Raw genomic sequence first — 13,310 nt, forward strand, 5'->3', positions numbered from 1 at the left:
AAAATATGCCAACTAAACTACTAAAAAAATGATTTAAATTTGTAATTTAAGAATTAAATAATACAAAAAGTAACATGTTCAACAATGGCATATAAAGTAAATAAAATAAATAAAATAAACATGACTCCCAAGATTATTGTACAACTACAATTATTTGAAACTATAGACAACTAGATACCATAGTGGCTATCTAGCATACTAAAACATAAAATATCTACATAAGATCTACAATTTAGTTTTTTGTTTAGATTCTACCAACTGATATGTACACACATCTTTTAAACATTATTAAGACGATAGGCTTAGTGTGGGAGCTTTTCTCTCAGAAATTGTTATTTTGGTGAAAATGTTACAAGACCTCAATTTTGGATTTTTTGACGAGGCATTGAAAAACATTTATTTAAGAATTTCTAAAACTGAAATTTTATTCTTCTCAAATAATGATACTTTTCTTTTGGCAATCTCATTTTCAATCTCTAGGGAAGTTTCTATTTTGATCTCTTGTAGATCACATGGGGCCCGTTTGGTTGCTAGAATATGATTTAGGAATTGACATTTTGGAATCCTGGATTTAGATTTCTTGAACTTGAAATCTAGATTATAGTTTATCAAAATTTAGTTTGGGACCATTTGGTTCAAACCCAAAAATATTTGATATTCTACATTTGTTAATTTGGGCCTAGTTGGTTGAAACTCAAAAATATGATATTTGTCAAGGAGCTATAAACTCTTCGAGAGCGCTAAGTTTCCCAAAATTTGAAGACAAGATTGATAAGCTCTTGCAACTATAAAATTTAATGATTTTAGTCCTACCATGCAATGAAATATGTTATACAACACTTGTATATTTTCACATTTACTCAAGCATAAGTATTGGAGGCATGTGAGCTCACCAAACATGTTGGGAAGCATATTCAATTTTCTACAATCACATAATGACATACTTGTGAGAATTGTCTGATTGCAAATTTCTTCTATTATTTCATTTAAACTTGAAAAACTATTTAACTTATTCTAGATCACAACATAGACATCAAGCGATGAGGAATGCACGTCATACTTGAACACCCATATATGTAGTGCCTCTCCCAATGGATTTCTGTAAGTCATCCTAATGTATGCAACCCTGATGATCTTGCTTTGTGATGTTTTAGGCGAAAGTTAGCGATGTAAACGGAATATTTTAGTACAATTAAATAAATGGTTAAATTAGGTAATTTAATGCATTTTTCACTTCGTCTATATTATTATATGCAATTGCACTTGATCATGTTGTTTAGTGTGCAAGATTTATATCCTTGGCAGTGACACATGGAGTTAGTGATTCAACTATTCATATTTAACCAATGATGTCCCTATATGGTCGATATATCCTTTTCAATTGTTTAAATTAAACTCTCTAGTGATTTGATAAATCCAAACTCATTTTCATTATGTAATTAGACCTGTGAGCATGTCTATGCATTTAGGGGTTCACATTTGTCGTGAAAGTTATTAAGGAATTTTTTGTTTTAATAGTTGAAGGGAATTTTGGACTTTATTTAATTTAATTTAATTCTCGATAGCTTTTTTGTAGGTGAATTCCAATTAATTGGAATAACCTATTTTCATTTGGGTTGATTAAGGGTTTAACTAGCCGATCTGGTTAATTTGAGAGAAAATTCCAAATCCTCTTCAAGAGGAAATATTGTTTTGTTCATTGTGGGAACTACGAGTGTGGGATCGTCACTAGGCTGGCCTCATTGGATCTAGCTTGGGGAGACCTTGGATTGCCACAATTTTTGGCAACTTCTACGAGATTTTTATTTTATGGTTTAGATTCTGGTTTTGCCCCTTTTGGCTTCAAGGTAGTGCTCTCTTGTTTTATTGTTTCGACTTTGTTTCTACTTCTATTTTTGGTAGCAGTTTGTTGGGAGGCTGAGAACTAGTGTTCCCCTCAGTTTCTGAGTGCTAGCTCTAACTGGCTAGGTGGGTATGAGCATTTTGCTATTTTTTCGGGATGGGGGTTTGGGGTTTTACACCATTATGCTGGTCATTTTTGCATACGAGGCTCAAACCTAATTTTTATTAGATTTCTGTGGCTCATTTACTCAAGGGTAGAATGGGTTTTATTTTCTTTGATTTTTTTCAATGTTGGATTTTTGAGGCTTTTGCCTCGATTTGTGTGCCACCCAGTTTTCTCGAGTTTTCTTGGCATCGTGTTGGTCATGGATTTATAATATTCATAGGATTTTAATCTGACCACAATTGCATACTTTTTTTTGCATTGGGATGTGTGAAAAATCGATACTCCTAGATTGAGGCTGGTAGAGTGTGTGTTCTTGTTACGTGGCATTTTCATGATTTAGATTTGTGTAGAATCTATACTCTCGGATATAGGATCATTGAGTTATTTGTTTACTTGTTTCTTTTGTTTCTCATCCAACCCTTGCATTAGTTACTTGATTATGTCATGAAGTTGGTTGTGCCCACATATGAGCACATGTGTGTGCATTTGATGGGATCTTGTGAGACCCGAACTCTCAGATATAGGTCAATTGAGAGATTATTTCATTTGGGGTTTGGTTGGGAACTCGCATTTTCTTTGGGCACTCATTGTGATATTAGCATGGGTATATAGGGTAGGCATGTGGAGTGGACTCTCTCATTACCCCAATTGTTTGCTGACAAGGTAACGTGAGGAAAACAAGTGATAAATAAATTAATAAATGGGTAATAAAACTTAACTTAGATAAGTGAATGCCTGTACGATGTCTCTAAAGGCATCGTGTGATGGTTTCATGTAAGATTTGTTCCATGTTGGTGTGATGATTTCCTGAGGGATTCGTTCCGTGCTGATTTTAGCTTAGGCTTTCCAATGCCAAGAGACTTACACTCCATTAGAGTCCCTATATAGTTGACCCATAGAGTGTCTAACTAGGACCTATACTTTCATTATCTCATGATCTTGGTTGTAGTCCTCTTTACAGTTTGGCATGTGTGTTATCTATGGACGTTTTCTTTATGTATGTTTGTGGTTTGATCATTATCTCTATCAGCACAACAGGAGTGAGGCTATGGGTTCCACGTGGTTGGGAGGTGTAGCTACCTATACCACTACTAGGGACTGGTGTACAAAGATAGTCTATTTCCAGTGCGACTGATGCTTGATGTTTCACTTGGTATTTTGGGGTTCAGAAGTATGTTCCTTGTGATTTATGCTTTAATTGGAATGTATGGATATCATGTTTATATGATGTCAGTTTCATTTGGTGCATTCCTTTATATTGATGTTATAGCATATGATTAGATGATGTGATTCATTTAGTTGGAGTATCTATGCTTTTTGGATTAACATGTTAGATCTTCTTGTTCTTATGATGTTATTACCTTGTAGTAGTGGTACCCTCATAAGACAACTCCAACTATGTAGTTGGCAGTTTGGGATGTTATGCACAGGGGATGGCTAAGGCCTTTGAGGTCTAATGATTCTATTATGGTTGGGAGGAATCATGCACGAGTTTTAGTTGTGTTGGTGCTTAGATGTTTATATTTTTCTTTATATGATGTTTGGTTTATGAATCATATATGTTCATTGCAATGTTGTTTTCCACGTCTTTCATATGCTATTATGGTCTGGATGGATAGATGTTTTCTCCTTCTTATTGTATGGTGTCTTGCATTTCATGTGTTCGAGTGTCCTAGCCTCAATTATTATGGATCCAGTACTCCCCGGTGTGGAGGCTCTACCTCTTTTCCCCTTCTATTTGTTTGTTAGGTTGTTTCTATTAAATCTTGGCGAATAGTGGTTTAGCATTAGGCGATATTGGAAGAGTATCACACACCTTAAGGAGTTCTATGGTATGATATTGGAAAGTATCGCACCATAGTAGTGACAAATATCAGAGGATATTGCTGAAGTGTCACCTAGCCATATTAAGAATTATCGCTTGGTCATATTGAAAAGTATCATCTAGCTATAGTGAAAATTATTGCTTGGGCAAAAAGTATCACCTACCTATATTGAGAAATATTGACTGGCTGCAATAAAGTGTTGCTTGATTTCTTGCAAAAATCTACTCAAGAAAACAAGTATCTCAAGACTTTTTGATTGAGAGTTGAAGGGTGTTTTGGGTATTTGTTAGGGTTGCACTCCATCCTAGTTTAGCTGATTTTCTATGGGGTTTAAAATATATCATTTAAGTATGAGTTAATGTATAATGTATATTTAATTCCTTACATATTTTAATATATGCGATGATTCATTTGAGATAGTTTTCAGACCTCTCTGAGATAAGATAAAGATTCTAGGAAATTTTAGGGCTTCAAGATTTTAGACTTAGTCAAATTTCAGGGGTCAACATTTATCTTTTAGCATGGTGTTTAGTAGATGAGTGGTTGTAACTTTGAGACCTCATCCTGTGCATGACCATTTTTGGTCTCTACTTGTATTTCTAGATTATGATATGACTGGTGGATATGGACTTGTCGTCTAATAATATTAGGAGCTTTTACCTTGGGTTTGAAAGAGAACATCACCTCAGTATATTCTCATGATTCATGTGATCTTTGGTTTGTGAGTTGTGGTTGAGCTTGGATATCTTTGGAAGTGGTTGTAAGACTTCTACTGGTATAGGTGAACATGTGAGTCTTTCCATGTTCCCTATTCTCATCACCTTTTCTTGGTGTTTCATTAATGCACTTGGTTACTTTTGTTGTTGTTAAGTACCTTATCTTAAGAAAAAAATTATTTAGTACATGTTTTATCCTTGTATTCCAAGGATATCTGGGTAGGTCACTACATCTGGTATTAGAGCCCATGTTCAAACATTGGGATCTCTAAGTATATGTTGCCCATGTGGTTGATGATGCAATTGTGTGATTGTTAGTACCTCTTTGAGAGCTTGTAATTTCTTGTTGCTTGGGTACCTACTTGGGATGAACTTTCTTATCCAGTGGATGTAACTTGAGTAAGGTAAGGAAGGAAGTTTGTCTTTCTTTGTTATGTAGATGGAATTGATGTGCCTTACCATGGCTACTTTCTTGTGTGATCCTCTTAGATGGAGCCAATGTTTGGTGTCCCTGTGTTGGCTTTTAGTGCCTCTTTTTGTTTCTCCTTATGGAGTAAGGTGCATTGCACTCCTTGTGTTCTCCTATTGAATGTTAAGATATGAAACACAATTGTAATCTATTGTCACTTCATGATGATATCAATTTTTTTCCTTTTATTTAAATAAATGACCATGTTTTGTGGAATCATTGTAATGGAAATGGTAAATTTGGTAATATATAATGAAATAGTTTATTGCATTAGATCCTTTAGGTTAGTGACTTATGTCCCCAAACTACTTATTTTGTAAGCTTGTGAAAATTTGTAGTAAAAGTTTTGTATATCATTATGTTGCATTGCATGAAAAAGAAATAATGAAATAGTAGTGATGCATATGCATGAGGTTATTAATGTTATACTACTTGTTGTGTGTGAGTGTGTTCTCTAACATTGCTAGGATGGTGTATTCCTTAGCATTGTGTGGTGATTTATCCCTCTTCCATGATTGTTCTTATTCATCACTTGTAATGTAATCTAATTGATGCCTTATTTTATTTGGCTAGAGGTACTTTCCTCATGTTGTTGGGCTAGCATTGGTTTTCAGTATTTTCTTTTCTTGGACTAGTCATCAAAATTGCTCCATCACCCTCTTTGTGACTATTGTCACACTTGATTTATTATTGAACTGTGCACATTTTTTAGACTTACTATTAGAATTCATAATTGTTGGTCATTTTTGCCTTCCTGCCAAAATTGCCATAATTGAATTCAAATGTAGTAACGTTCACATATTTGAAAATTCAAATAATAGGGCATGAAAATAATTTGTATTAAAACCTTATGTTATATTGTTTGGCTATATGATTTAATATCTTTTGGGCCTGTATTTTGTCCACTGTTAGATATTCTAGGATCGACGGTGGATGCTTTTCCACATTATGAAGTTGTAGACCTTTTAAACAATGTGGGAAAGCACCTGGTTTCCATGTGGCATGTAGGTCCTATTTCCTTTTAGACCACAAACAAAGTAAAGGTGTTAGGCAAGTTGTCAGAATAGTTGGAAAAATGAAGCATTCTCATTGGTCAAGCTCTGATATGGCGAGTGAAGTTGGCCACATGTTTCCCCACTGTCAGATGGACTAAGATTGACAATTCTTCCTTTTTCACATTTTGAAGAAATAGGAAGTTTAGAAAATGTGAGAAAGCGAGGTCTCAACATATGGACTTCATGATGTCACCTCCCTTGTGGGCCGTAAAGTTGAGCTTGTCAAAGACATTCAGAAAGTTGTTACAACACTTGGTAGTTCGGTGTCTTTTCATTGGCCAAAATGTTGACATGGGCAATAAGTGGGTCAGTTTCCTTTCCACCATTAGATCAAAATAGATCGACAGTGGGTGCTTTCCCATAATATGAAGATGAATGAAATTTAAAGAAAGTGGGCAAGTGCCTAGCGTACACGTGTCCTTGCAGGCCTAGGTGAAGGTCAAGCAGTTAGCTGTGGTAATTAAGTCCTAGTTTGTTCACAGTTTCATATCAGTTAATTATCCAACCTTGGTAGAGTTTTGAAGGTGTGATTCATTTGTATTGCATAGCCGCCCTATGTTAAAGGTAACCTTGAGTTTAGCCAATGATGATGCGAGTGTAGTTAAGGATCCCATTCTTCACAAGGTCACTGTGGTTAGTGAGAAATGTTAAGGGTGGGTCATGAAGTGATGACAACAGTTTGTTCATAGTTTCACATGGGTTAAAGTAGATCATGAAGTTAAAAGGTGGTGAAGTCGTGATTGTAAGGCAGTCAAACTTGTGAAGACCTTGTGGGGTGGTAGAAAGATAAAAGACTATTGGTCCACATGGCTTATTCTAATTGTAGAACTCAGTTCACTTGCTAACTATGATGATTTGTCGATCCATTTGATAGCCCCTATTTTCACTTAACTAAAATTGCAAATTTTATGGTGAAAATGTTTTAAAAGTTTGTTGTGATGTTAGTGTTCATGTGTTATTTGTTTCCATTTTTTGTGATGTTAGTGTTCATGTGTTATTTGTTTCCATTTGTTTACATGGTCCTAACATGGTATTTTTTCCCTAATCCAATTATATTTTCCCTTGCCCTAGTGTGAAAATGCTGTCCTAGGGTTGTATCTTCATTTGATCCTAAAAGAAATTTCATAAAAATCAAAGTTTGGGCCTTACCCTAGGTTTTATATCTAAGTAGGAGTTTATTTATCTTTCAAATCATCTCTTGTGATGTTACGACATAAAGGTTAGCAAAATATTATAGAGTGGTGTTTTTAGTTCCCCGATCTTAAGATATACGTGTGTCATAGTATTGCAGATGAAAAAGATAAAGTTCACAATCTTACAATTTGTTTTTTATCATATGATCAGATGCCATTTTGAAGATTTTCTAAGCATGGTGTGCAATGTTACAACAAATAGGCAATTGGGGGATTGTAAAGATATTTGACAAGGGTTATGACCAGGCGACAAGTAGTTTGTCATAGGATCATAGAAGGGTGAAACACAAGGAAGCATTTTAAGTTTTCTGATCCTACAACAAGTAGGTGATCAAGACATAGGGAAGATATTTGTAAAGTTGTAATATATTATGCTAAACCTTGGTCATAAGATCATGAAAAATTTGAAGTGTCTGATGACACAATAAAAGGGTGATCATAAGATTGTATGGGTCAGCCTTGGGTTGCAAATTTGAAATGTGTCAAAATGAGTCAGTGTACTAAAATTTTCTAATTGGTTGAATCTGTTGGAGTGGATGAGGGTTTTTATGATCTCATAAATTTCATTGATCATGTGTTGATCAATGGATGCCACTTTCTTGCTAAAAGAAATTACATAGTGTTAAAATAATGCAGCAAAGTGACAAGCTACCACATGACACGTGGGATACATGGCATTCATCTTGCAAGCAGTCGTAAGATCAAAAAGTGAGATTGAAGGTGCTATGATGCTATAGGAGAGTTACAATTATAAGATCATAAGGTGACTAATGAAAAGGAAAAATGGTAGTACAGTGTTAGACAAGTGACATGTGTCTAATCCTAATTGGGCAATTGTGCAATGTATACTAGGTGGATGTTAAGCTGGACCAGTTGGGCTAGAAAATTATTCTACATAAGTTATATTTTAATGTAGCATATTGCAATCTTTGAGTACCTTATGATAAATAGTGTATCGTAAGATCTCAAGCTAATGGATAAAGTTCTATGATGCTACGGTGAGAGTGTATCATGAGATCATAAAGTTAAAAGATATTGCCAGTGATGCTACAATGAAGGAAATAGTTTCTCATAGTATCATATGAGTACGGGGGGTAACTACCAATGTTACAAAATGATAGATACATTGAGATCGTAAGATTGTAACATAAGGTGAGTTGAAATAAGATGCTATGTTGTTCAATATAAACTGCCCATCGTGAGATCATAAAGGATTTAAAGGCCAGCTTCGATGTCATGATAACTAACTTGTGTTGTGAAATTGTAAGGGTTTTTCCCATGGTTTACGACTGTGCGATAAGGATCTCATTTCAAGGTATCGGAAGATCATAGAGCTTTTGATCCCTACCTAAAATGTTATGAAGGGTTTGACTTCTCTAATGATCATAAGATTGTAAACCCTAAGTTGACATGAAATGTGTTGTTCACTTTTCTAAGCTAAAAATGAAAATAGTTTTCTTGACCTATGAGATTTGAGTATGGTACAAAAGGTGCATTTCTGGATAGTAATGGACAAGGATAACTTTAAGAACCCCCTTCCTTGAAAAATATATAAATTCGTGGCGAATCCAACATTACTTTCAGGGGAAAAATTAATTTCTGTTGGCGAATTTTTTTCGATGTCACGAAAAGTTTAATGTTAGATGTGAATTTTCTTTGACCATTACAAAATTTCATAAAATCAAGGTGATTTTTTCCCTTTAATACAAAGGGTATATATTGTATATGGCGATTTTTCCCATTCATTGGAAAAATATATATTGCATTAGGCAATTTTTCCTTTTGTTGGAAAATATATATATTGCATTAGGCAATTTTTCTCGTTTATTGGAAAAAATATATATTTGATTAGTGGAATGTCCTATTGGATTTATGGCATGGTGGAATCTATTTGAAAAAGCATTCTTTAAATTGCAGACATCCTGCTCAGTGGTTGTCATTATCAAAAAAGTAGTTAGTTACCAAAAATGGGACTGCCTATGGAAGAGGGATTGTCAAATGAAAATCCAAGCCCTGTTGTCAACGTAGATTTGTCTATGTAGGAGGATGAGGAATAAAGTGATCTCTCTACTAGGCTTATTATAGCTCCACAAGTTCTCTCTACTAATCCTAGGGATGCCATTAAAGAGCTCGAAAAGGAGATGGAAAAGGTAGACCTATGAGTAATGTTTCTTGAAATGGGTCTTAGCCCTACTAATTTTGAAGATCAAGTTGCATATGCAGTGGAACAACAAAACTGGAACTTCAACAATTTTTAGATGTTTTGAAGGGTAAAAGAAGTGTTATACGAAGAATTGTCAGTTTAGTTAGGGTTTTTTTAAAACATATTATCAAAAGGGTATGATTTTAAAATGTAATGGTTCGAAGCTTTGACACTTCCCTTTTTGAGGGAAATCACAACCATTATTGGTGTACTATATATATATATATATATATATATATATATATATATATATATATATATATATATATATATATATATATGAAGATGAAATGTAAAGTAGATGCAAAGTAAAACCCTTTTTGTTGACATTTGATATTTCAGTGTGCATGGTGTTTTTTTGGGCTCTAGTTATTCTACAGTAATTGTAAATTTACTTTCTAAATTTATACAAGTCATAATTTCACTTTCTAGTAAGTACTTACTAGTTAGTAGTAGTACATAGTACATACTACACATGCCACATGCGATCGAGAATTGATGTATGCAGTAATAAATTTTTGGGAAATGTTTCTAACATCATTTCATATCTCCAACATATGTGTGTAACAAATAACATCCATTTACAGATTATCATTTGTCGGATGATAATAAATCAATGGTTCAAGTTTAATTTTGGGCCAAACATCTAGAATGAAGCCTCGACCTTGTTCAAGTCTCTAGAATGGTGACACGTTTCCTTCTAGCCTATACCACTTGTAGTGGATAGTACATACATGTTTTTGTCACTATCATTGGTGTTCCCTCTTCCATTGTCTTCACGCACATTGCAACCATTTCGGCATGAACTTGCATTTATGTTGAAGATTTGTGAAGATTTAATAATTTAAAAAAAATAAAATAGAAGCTAGATGGACAAATATGTAGGGATTTGGGACTATTTCTCAGCCACTTAGCTTATTTATAGGCAATTGAGTTGCTTCTTTTCTCATTTCTCATCTTGTTTTTCGTAGTCAATAGTTTGGTAATAGGTATATCCTTTTAGTTCTTGTTCAATTCTAGTTTGTTTTACTTGGTGGTAGTCTGGTAGAGTGGTAGGCCTTGCTCTATAGTCAAGATGGCCACTCCAATTCGCCTAACATGAAAATTAGAAGAGGAATAAAAGGCCTTTTAAGGTGAAGTCCCTGATGAAAACCTCTTGTCAATCTAAAATGAGTTTGTTCTTGCTACAACTACTATTGTGAACTTCATTATTCATGCTATGAAAATGGTTCTAGAATGTCAATTTTTGGAGAATGAGAATAGGTATCATGTCAACACTAACATTATGTCCCATTTTCTAGCCTTTTTGCTTGACCTTGAAGAAGCAAGGGTCGATATTTTTTGGCTCCTAGGGAAGGCTTTTAAAGAATAATATTTGGGCAATGACATTGATATTGTTGCTCATGCAAAATTAGGGGTCAGGATCCCTTGAGCAGGTGAAATCCACAAGATTTTGGAACCTGGCCAAAATGTGGCACTACAACCATTTCTGTTGGGCTTGACTACTAGCTAGTTGAAGAACCATAAGAAATGGGCATGAATGGGCTTGGATTTTCTCTGAAAATGGTATAACCTGGACGAAGTGGCATAGGACAACCCATGGCTAGAATAATTCACAACCTTAGTCAAGTCTTGTGCTTTCTACAATGACTAGTCCAATAGTACTAGGGTTTTCAATTTCTATTTTGTTTAATCAAATTACAATCATTGTACATGCCTCTAGAGTCTGTAGACTCTACCTCACAAGTGACAATGAATATCAATTAAATTTTTGGAGTTCCATATAAAATTATATTTCATTGTTATTCTTACTTATGCAATATTTTGTCATTTTTCAATTTTTCTATTAAAATGTTAAGAAACAAAATATAACATTTAACATTGAATTAAAATTAACTTATTGAGGTTTCACATTTAACAATCAATTTAATTGATAGTTGCTTTTACAATCAAATTTAACTCTCCATTAGAAAGGCTTATTTGACAATCAAATTTAAAGTATCATTACAAAACTATTTCATTTTTAAAATTAGAAATATTCTAATATATTTAAGAACTATGTTAGTAATATTATAAAGTTAAAAGGTCATGTCGCAATGACTATTGGATGAACAAAGATCAATGACTTTAGATGATTTTCTGGCTGAATTCAGCAATAGCCAACTAGCTTTTCCAAAAGCCCCAGAAAGAAGATGCATGGCAAACATGATCAAGCATAAAATTACTATTTGCATAGTAGCACCATTTGATCAAGTTAGATCAATGACCAGACATGCTCTTCAAGCAAATGTAGGGCATGCTCGTGGCTCAAGAAATTTTATAAATGCAACCAGAAAAAAGACACGTGTAATCTCTAGTATCTAATAACTAATAAATATGCTATATAAGAATGCTTAACTATTCATATTGTAATCACTTTATAATTAAAACTATAATTTTAATTAAAACTTTAAGTATGCTATATGAATTAGAATAATTTAACTATATTGTATTAGGTTCTTAAAGTTAATTATATTGTAAGCATCTTCAAAAGCATAAAATAAGATAAATATATTTTTAATGTAAATGGTTTACTTTGAAATTCGATGCATACTGCACAAATTCACAAGTGCTAATATAATCTTTTTATTATTATAATATAATAATAATTAATATTTTAGAAAATAACAAATATATGTATATTGATAATACACATGTATTAAAAATAATTAAAAAAATAAAACTAATATCATTCGAGGAAACCATTGCAATGTCCTAATATCAAGAAAATCTAACGGTGTTGCTTCTTTCAATTATCTTGCATTGCCTTTAAAGGATTTTAGAATGTTGATTTGTAATTGAAGTTTTGCAACTCCAAAAAAGGTATACGTTCGGTGTAATTATAATTATTGTTAATACATGTGTATTATCAATATACATATATTTTTTATTTTCTAATTTATACATTAATACTTGTTGCTTTTAATTTGATATATATAAATTGATTATTTTTATTTTCAAGTATATATTTTAAAACAATTTTATTTTGATTTTAGTTTTCATGTTTTCTTTTTAATAAATATAATAATAAAAAATATTATAAAATATTTTCATATTTATTTAGAAAAAATATTACTTATTATTATTTATATGAAATGATTATTTTTTATAATTAAAATTTATTTTTTCACTTATTTATGATAATCTTATAAATATATTAAAAATGATAAAGTTAATTTAAAATATAATTATAATATTTAATCTTATAATATTCAAAAATAAAAACAAGTTTCATGGTGGCCTTCACAGGTCTGAACCCTCCATCAAAAAAATAAAAAATCTCAAATTGTTGTATACAATTATAGTTTCAAAATAATATTAATCATTTTATGTTATAATATGTTAAGATAATATTTAGAGTTTGGGATATGATATTGTTTTGGATTAGGGTTTAACATTTGGGTTATGGTAGGGTTAGAACTAGAATTATAATTAGGGTTGTTAATAAGATTTAAGAGTTACAATTAAGGAGTTAATCATAGTTAGTATTATGGTTAGGGTTACAATTATGATTATGGAACATGTTGAGATAATAATTGAGATTACATTTAGGAATATGGTTAGTTTTAGTGTTAAAGTTAGGATTTTATTGTTAAGTTTATGTTTACAATTTGAATTATGATCTTGTATTTTAAAAAACTACCTTTATTTCTCTAAATATCTCTTTGGTGTACCTATTGCACCTTATAAGGTACAATTGCTAGTTACAATTTAATATGATGACGCAAGTGTTGATATAATAAAGGGGATGCCACCACTATCATTGTATGAGCAAGGATTAATGACTCGAGATGTATTTTA

This window comes from Cupressus sempervirens, chromosome 1, assembly GCF_028749045.1.
Source record: "Cupressus sempervirens isolate cs-2001-9-10 chromosome 1, ASM2874904v1, whole genome shotgun sequence".
In the NCBI taxonomy this organism is placed as follows: domain Eukaryota; kingdom Viridiplantae; phylum Streptophyta; class Pinopsida; order Cupressales; family Cupressaceae; genus Cupressus; species Cupressus sempervirens.